The 7,500-nt window shown below is 53.1% G+C and overlaps 1 protein-coding gene across 3 annotated transcripts in view; it reads right to left on the bottom strand.

The window, feature by feature from the left end:
* LOC129817767 (ryanodine receptor 3-like) overlaps positions 1–7,500 on the bottom strand; it is a 295,018-nt gene that overhangs the window by 112,967 nt on the left and 174,551 nt on the right. The window lies entirely within an intron of this gene.

Raw genomic sequence — 7,500 nt, 5'->3', positions numbered from 1 at the left:
CGGGGCCAGGGTGTAGTTAACGGAGCCAGGGTGTAGTTAACAGGGCCAGGGTGTAGTTAACGGGGCCAGGGTGTAGTTAACGGAGCCAGGGTGTAGTTAACGGGGTCAGAGTGTAGTTAACGGGGCCAGGGTATAGTTAACGGGGCCAGGGTGTAGTTAACGGGGTCAGGGTGTAGTTAACGGGGCCAGGGTGTAGTTAACGGGGTCAGGGTGTAGTTAACGGGGTCAGAGTGTAGTTAACGGGGCCAGGGTGTAGTTAACGGGGCCAGGGTGTAGTTAACGGGGCCAGGGTGTAGTTAACGGGGCCAGGGTGTAGTTAACGGGGCCAGGGTGTAGTTAACGGAGCCAGGGTGTAGTTAACGGGGCCAGGGTGTAGTTAACAGGTCCAGGGTGTAGTTAACGGGGCCAGGGTGTAGTTAACGGAGCCAGGGTGTAGTTAAAGGAGCCAGGGTGTAGTTAACGGGGCCAGGGTGTGGTTAACGGGGCCAGGGTGTAGTTAACGGAGCCAGGGTGTAGTTAACGGGGCCAGGTTGTGGTTAACGGGGCCAGGGTGTAGTTAACGGGACCAGGGTGTAGTTAACGGGGCCAGGGTGTAGTTAACGGGGTCAGGGTGTAGTTAACGGGGCCAGGGTGTAGTTAACGGAGCCAGGGTGTAGTTAACGGGGCCAGGGTGTAGTTAACGGGTCCAGGGTGTAGTTAACGGGACCAGGGTGTAGTTAACAGGGCCAGGGTGTAGTTAACGGGGCCAGGGTGTAGTTAACGGGACCAGGGTGTAGTTAACGGGGCCAGGGTGTAGTTAACGGGGCCAGGGTGTAGTTAACGGGGCCAGGGTGTGGTTAACGGGGCCAGGGTGTAGTTAACGGGGCCAGGGTGTAGTTAACGGAGCCAGGGTGTAGTTAACGGGGCCAGGGTGTAGTTGCATTCGCTCTGCAGGTAGTATAACTTTTCATTTCATTTTCATTACATTTCATTACATTTCATTATAGTACAACGGTTTAATTTGTCTAACCTTAGCAATTTCTTCTTAGCTAGCTACTTAGCCGTCTGTGTATAAAAGATAATTGCGTAATTATCGTATTCCGTCCTCTATCGTAGTCCACACTTATCTGCCCAGCAGCTAGCAAACGTCCACCGAATAGTAGTATAAACTTTTCATTACATTTCATTATAGTACAACGGTCTGATTTTCATTTTCACTACAGTACAACGGTTTGATTTGTTTGATCTTAGCTAGCTACATAGCCGTCTTTGCATCAAACATAATTGTGTAGTTATTGAGGTTCGCCAGCCAGCTATTTTCGCCCTAACGTAACGCAACGTAGCAAACACTGCTAGCTAGCCAGCTTGCCACCGAATAGCAGCATTGTAGAAACGAGTGCATTACAACGGAACGACTTGATCAGTGTAGTGTTGGCTGACTACACAGTTGTCTTTGCTATCTTTGATTTGTATTTGTTCGATCTTAGCTAGCTACTTAGCTGGCTCCATAGCCGTCTTTGTATCGGTGATACTTGTGTAGTTATCAAGGTTCGCTGAGGTTCGCTAGCCAGGTATTCTCGCCCTAACGTAACGTAACGTAGTCAACCCTGCTAACTAGCCAGCTAGCCACCGATTAGCAGCACGGTAGAAACGATTACATTACAACGGAACGACTTGACTTGTGTAGTGTTAGCTAGCTACATAGTTTTCTTTGCTATCTTTTTATCTAAGATAATTGTGTAGCTTTGAGTAATTATCGGTTAGCTAGCCAGCTATTTTTCGCCTGCCGCGCTGCCGTCCTCCTACCTAGCCAACACTGCTAGCTAGCCAACTTCTACCGAATAGCAGCACTGTAGAAACTTACACTACAACGGGACGACTTGATTAGCGTAGTGTTAGCTAGTTGTCTTTGCTGTCCTTGTATCCATGATAATTGTGTAGTTTAGAGAAATTTAGTGAAATTGTCGAGGTTACCTAGCCAGCTTCACTTTCAACAACGTAGCCACTGCTAGCCAGGCTACTTCACCAGCCAGCAGTACTATATCATTTTAGTCAATAAGATCTTGTATTTTATTTTTATCTTTTTGCAACGTAAGCTTAACTTTCTGAACATTCGAGACGTGTAGCCCACTTGTCATTCTAATCTCCATTGCATTAGCGTAGCCTCTTCTGTAGCCTGTCAACCATGTGTCTGTCTATCCCTGTTCTCTCCTCTCTGCACAGACCATACAAACGCTTCACACCGCGTGGCCGCGCCCACCCTAACCTGGTGGTCCCAGCCCGCACGACCCACGTGGAGTTCCAGGTCTCCGGTGGCCTCTGGAACTGCCGATCTGCGGCCAACAAGGCAGAGCTCATCTCAGCCTATGCGTCCCTCCAGTCCCTCGACTTCCTGGCACTGACGGAAACATGGCTCACCACAGATAACACTGCTACTCCTACTGCTCTCTCTTCGTCTGCCCATGTGTTCTCGCACACCCCGAGACCTTCTGGTCAGCGGGGTGGTGGCACCGGGATCCTCATCTCTCCCAAGTGGTCATTCTCTCTTTCTCCCCTTACCCATCTGTCTATCGCCTCCTTTGAATTCCATGCTGTCACAGTTACCAGCCCTTTCAAGCTTAACATCCTTATCATTTATCGCCCTCCAGGTTCCCTTGGAGAGTTCATCAATGAGCTTGATGCCTTGATAAGCTCCTTTCCTGAGGACGGCTCACCTCTCACAGTTCTGGGTGACTTTAACCTCCCCATGTCTACCTTTGACTCATTCCTCTCTGCCTCCTTCTTCCCACTCCTCTCCTCTTTTGACCTCACCCTCTCACCTTCCCCCCCTACTCACAAGGCTGGCAATACGCTTGACCTCATCTTTACTAGATGCTGTTCTTCCACTAACCTCATTGCAACTCCCCTCCAAGTCTCCGACCACTACCTTGTATCCTTTTCCCTCTCGCTCTCATCCAACACTTCCCACACTGCCCCTACTCGGATGGTATCGCGCCGTCCCAACCTCCGCTCTCTCTCCCCCGCTACTCTCTCCTCTTCCATCCTATCATCTCTTCCCTCTGCCCAAACCTTCTCCAACCTATCTCCTGATTCTGCCTCCTCAACCCTCCTCTCCTCCCTTTCTGCATCCTTTGACTCTCTATGTCCCCTATCCTCCAGGCCGGCTCGGTCCTCCCCTCCCGCTCCGTGGCTCGACGACTCATTGCGAGCTCACAGAACAGGGCTCCGGGCAGCCGAGCGGAAATGGAGGAAAACTCGCCTCCCTGCGGACCTGGCATCCTTTCACTCCCTCCTCTCTACATTTTCCTCTTCTGTCTCTGCTGCTAAAGCCACTTTCTACCACTCTAAATTCCAAGCATCTGCCTCTAACCCTAGGAAGCTCTTTGCCACCTTCTCCTCCCTCCTGAATCCTCCTCCCCCTCCCCCCCCCCTCCTCCCTCTCTGCAGACGACTTCGTCAACCATTTTGAAAAGAAGGTCGACGACATCCGATCCTCGTTTGCTAAGTCAAACGACACCGCTGGTTCTGCTCACACTGCCCAACCCTGTGCTTTGACCTCTTTCTCCCCTCTCTCTCCAGATGAAATCTCGCGTCTTGTGACGGCCGGCCGCCCAACAACCTGCCCGCTTGACCCTATCCCCTCCTCTCTCCTCCAGACCATTTCCGGAGACCTTCTACCTTACCTCACCTCGCTCATCAACTCATCCTTGACCGCTGGCTACGTCCCTTCCGTCTTCAAGAGAGCGAGAGTTGCACCCCTTCTGAAAAAACCTACACTCGATCCCTCCGATGTCAACAACTACAGACCAGTATCCCTTCTTTCTTTTCTCTCCAAAACTCTTGAACGTGCCGTCCTTGGCCAGCTCTCCTGCTATCTCTCTCAGAATGACCTTCTTGATCCAAATCAGTCAGGTTTCAAGACTAGTCACTCAACTGAGACTGCTCTTCTCTGTATCACGGAGGCGCTCCGCACTGCTAAAGCTAACTCTCTCTCCTCTGCTCTCATCCTTCTAGACCTATCGGCTGCCTTCGATACTGTGAACCATCAGATCCTCCTCTCCACCCTCTCCGAGTTGGGCATCTCCGGCGCGGCCCACGCTTGGATTGCGTCCTACCTGACAGGTCGCTCCTACCAGGTGGCGTGGCGAGAATCTGTCTCCTCACCACGCGCTCTCACCACTGGTGTCCCCCAGGGCTCTGTTCTAGGCCCTCTCCTATTCTCGCTATACACCAAGTCACTTGGCTCTGTCATAACCTCACATGGTCTCTCCTATCATTGCTATGCAGACGACACACAATTAATCTTCTCCTTTCCCCCTTCTGATGACCAGGTGGCGAATCGCATCTCTGCATGTCTGGCAGACATATCAGTGTGGATGACGGATCACCACCTCAAGCTGAACCTCGGCAAGACGGAGCTGCTCTTCCTCCCGGGGAAGGACTGTCCGTTCCATGATCTCGCCATCACGGTTGACAACTCCATTGTGTCCTCCTCCCAGAGCGCTAAGAACCTTGGCGTGATCCTGGACAACACCCTGTCGTTCTCCACCAACATCAAGGCGGTGGCCCGTTCCTGTAGGTTCATGCTCTACAACATCCGCAGAGTACGACCCTGCCTCACACAGGAAGCGGCGCAGGTCCTAATCCAGGCACTTGTCATCTCCCGTCTGGATTACTGCAACTCGCTGTTGGCTGGGCTCCCTGCCTGTGCCATTAAACCCCTACAACTCATCCAGAACGCCGCAGCCCGGCTGGTGTTCAACCTTCCCAAGTTCTCTCACGTCACCCCGCTCCTCCGCTCTCTCCACTGGCTTCCAGTTGAAGCTCGCATCCGCTACAAGACCATGGTGCTTGCCTACGGAGCTGTGAGGGGAACGGCACCTCAGTACCTTCAGGCTCTGATCAGGCCCTACACCCAAACAAGGGCACTGCGTTCATCCACCTCTGGCCTGCTCGCCTCCCTACCACTGAGGAAGTACAGTTCCCGCTCAGCCCAGTCAAAACTGTTCGCTGCTCTGGCACCCCAATGGTGGAACAAACTCCCTCACGACGCCAGGACAGCGGAGTCAATCACCACCTTCCGGAGACACCTGAAACCCCACCTCTTCAAGGAATACCTAGGATAAAGCAATCCTTCTGCCCCCCCCCCCCCCCCCCCCCCCCCTTAAAAGATCTAGATGCACTATTGTAAAGTGGCTGTTCCACTGGATGTCATAAGGTGAATGCACCAATTTGTAAGTCGCTCTGGATAAGAGCGTCTGCTAAATGACTTAAATGTAAATGTAAATGTAAAGGGAAGTAGTATAAGTTACAACTATCTGTTTAAAGCCCAAACAGTACATTACGGAGATGGCTTTAATATGCACCCATGAAAGATTTGTTTAATTTCAGCCAGTAGTTTTGAGTGGTGCTCAAGAGTCAAAATGAGTCCCAGTCCCAGTCCCAGTCCCTCTCCTCTCCTCTTCTCTCCTCTCCTCTCCTCTCCTCCTCTCCTCTGCATCCTCAGCCCTGTACGTCTCCTCTCCTCTCCATCCCCAGCCTTGTACCTCTCCTCTCCTCTCCATCCCTGTACCTCTCCTCTCCTCTCCATCCCTGTACCTCTCCTCTCCATCCCTGTACGTCTCCTCTCCTCTCCATCCCTGTACCTCTCCTCTCCTCTCCATCCCTGTATCTCTCCTCTCCTCTCCATCCCTGTACCTCTCCTCTCCTCTCCATCCCTGTACCTCTCCTCTCCATCCCCAGCCCTGTACGTCTCCTCTCCTCTCCATGCCCAGCCCTGTACCTCTCCTCTCCTCTCCATCCCTGTACGTCTCCTCTCCTCTCCATTCCCAGCCCTGTACCTCTCCTCTCCTCTCCATCCCTGTACCTCTCCTCTCCTCTCCATCCCTGTACGTCTCCTCTCCTCTCCATCCCTGTACCTCTCCTCTCCTCTCCATCCCTGTACGTCTCCTCTCCTCTCCATCCCTGTACGTCTCCTCTCCTCTCCATCCCTGTACGTCTCCTCTCCTCTCCATTCCCAGCCCTATACGTCTCCTCTCCTCTCCATCCCCAGCCTTGTACCTCTCCTCTCCTCTCCATCCCTGTACCTCTCCTCTCCTCTCCATCCCTGTACCTCTCCTCTCTTCTCCATCCCCAGCCCTGTACGTCTCCTCTCCTCTGCATCCCCAGCCCTGTACCTCTCCTCTCCATCCCTGTACCTCCTCTCAATCCCCAGTCCTATACCTCCCCTCTCCTCTGCATCCTCAGCCCTGTACATCTCCTCTTCTCTGCATCCCCAGCCCTGTACCTCTCCTCTTCTCTGCATCCCCAGCCATGTACCTCTCCTCTCCATCCCCAGTCCTATACCTCTCCTCTCCTCTGCATCCTCAGCCCTGTACGTCTCCTCTCCTCTGTACCCCCAGCCCTGTACGTCTCCTCTCCTCTGCATCCCCAGCCCTGTACCTCTCCTCTCCTCTCCATCCCCAGTGCTATACCTCTCCTCTCCATCCCCAGTCCTATACCTCTCCTCTGCATCCCCAGTCCTATACCTCTCCTCTCCATCCCCAGTCCTATACCTCTCCTCTCCATCCCCAGTCCTATACCTCTCCTCTCCATCCCCAGTCCTATACCTCTCCATCCCCAGTACTATACCTCTCCTCTCCATCCCCAGTCCTATACCTCTCCTCTCCATCCCCAGTCCTATACCCCTCCTCTCCATCCCCAGTCCTATACCTCTCCTCTCCATCCCCAGTCCTATACCTCTCCTCTCCATCCCCAGTCCTATACCCCTCCTCTCCATCCCCAGTCCTATACCTCTCCTCTCCATCCCCAGTCCTATACCCCTCCTCTCCATCCCCAGTCCTATACCTCTCCTCTGCATCCCCAGTCCTATACCTCTCCTCTCCATCCCCAGTCCTATACCCCTCCTCTCCATCCCCAGTCCTATACCTCTCCTCTCCATCCCCAGTCCTATACCTCTCCTCTCCATCCCCAGTCCTATACCTCTCCTCTGCATACCCAGTCCTATACCCCTCCTCTGCATCCCCAGTCCTATACCTCTCCTCTCCATCCCCAGTCCTATACCTCTCCTCTCCATCCCCAGCCCTGTACGTCTCCTCTCCTCTCCATCCCCAGTCCTATACCTCTCCTCTCCATCCCCAGTACTATACCTCTCCTCTCATCCCCAGTCCTATACCTCTCCTCTCCATCCCCAGTCCTATACCTCTCCTCTCCATCCCCAGTCCTATACCTCTCCTCTGCATACCCAGTACTATACCTCTCCTCTCCATCCCCAGTCCTATACCTCTCCTCTCCTCTGCACCCGAAACACAGCTGCAGCATGCTGTCTCTGTTCCACACCCAGATTCAAAAGCCAAACTGCCCTCTCCCTCTCTCTTTCAGCTTTCTCATTTCCTCTCCTCTCTGTTTCCTCCCACCTCTCGCCTCACCTTCTTTAAGCCGGGTAGAGGGAAAGCAGAGGTCATTGTTACCTCATATTACCACTGCTGTCTCTCTCCCTCTCTGTCACTTCCTATCTGATTG

Source organism: Salvelinus fontinalis, chromosome 20, assembly GCF_029448725.1.
Source record: "Salvelinus fontinalis isolate EN_2023a chromosome 20, ASM2944872v1, whole genome shotgun sequence".
Taxonomy (NCBI): domain Eukaryota; kingdom Metazoa; phylum Chordata; class Actinopteri; order Salmoniformes; family Salmonidae; genus Salvelinus; species Salvelinus fontinalis.
This window is presented reverse-complemented; position numbering and strand designations above follow the sequence as displayed.